This window comes from Arachis ipaensis, chromosome B4 (assembly GCF_059453495.1).
Source record: "Arachis ipaensis isolate K30076 ecotype BB chromosome B4, ASM5945349v1, whole genome shotgun sequence".
Lineage (NCBI taxonomy): Eukaryota > Viridiplantae > Streptophyta > Magnoliopsida > Fabales > Fabaceae > Arachis > Arachis ipaensis.
This window is the reverse complement of record NC_142439.1, coordinates 72,314,969-72,315,927: the sequence shown is the minus strand read 5'-3', so window position 1 is coordinate 72,315,927 and position 959 is coordinate 72,314,969. Positions and strand designations below refer to the sequence as shown.

Sequence of the window (959 nt, the reverse complement as noted above, 5' to 3'; positions counted from 1 at the left end):
GAGTACTGTTGGATGCAGCTTGCATTCCATTCAGACTCTGAGAAATCATATTGACTTGCTGAGTCAATATTTTGTTCTGAGCCAATATGGCATTTAGAGTATCAATTTCAAGAACTCCCTTCTTCTGAGGCGTCCCATTACTCACAGGATTCCTCTCAGAAGTGTACATGAACTGGTTATTAGCAAACATGTCGATGAGTTCTTGAGCTTCTGCAGGCATTTTCTTTAGGTGAATGGATCCACCTGCAGAGGTATCCAATGACATCTTAGCTAATTCAGACAGACCATCATAGAATATATCCAGGATGGTCCATTCTGAAAGCATGTCAGAAGGACACTTTTTGGTCAGTTCTTTGTATCTCTCCCAAGCTTCATAGAGGGATTCACCTTCTTTCTGTCTGAAGGTTTGAACATCCACTCTAAGCTTACTTAGCTTTTGAGGAGGAAAGAACTTGGCTAAGAAAGCCTTGACCAGCTTATCCCAAGAGTTCAGGCTATCCTTAGGTTAAGAGTCCAACCATATTCTAGCTCTGTCTCTCACAGCAAAAGGGAAAAGCATGAGCCTGTAGACTTCAGGATCTACTCCATTAGTCTTTACAGTATCACATATTGATGCCAGGGCATCTTGGCCAGTTTCACTGACCTTTTCTTTACTGTTTTTAGGTTAATTTCATGCATTTCTTTAGGAAATAAGCTAGTTTTGGGTAGATATTCACCTATGCCTTGATTCAAGCATACATTGTGCATTTTACATAATTTCTTGAGGATTTTGCATAAGTTTAGTGACAAATATTATGTTGCATTACTCAAGACTTGGATTAGAGCTTTGATGCAGTTTATTGCTTGATTTCAGGACCAAAAGGAAGCAAGAAAAGGGGAGGTAAATTGCAAGATTAATGAGAAAAGTGATTGCCAATAACACTCTCAAAAAGCCATCAATGCCCACGTTAGAGAGTTAC

The 959-nt window shown here is 39.4% G+C and overlaps 1 non-coding gene across 1 annotated transcript; it reads left to right on the top strand.

The window, feature by feature from the left end:
• Positions 1-319: 319 nt before the first annotated feature.
• On the top strand, positions 320-427 carry LOC148567892 (small nucleolar RNA R71). Its single transcript, XR_015882957.1, has one exon. It is a non-coding gene; the product is annotated as a small nucleolar RNA R71 (small nucleolar RNA).
• Positions 428-959: the final 532 nt, after the last annotated feature.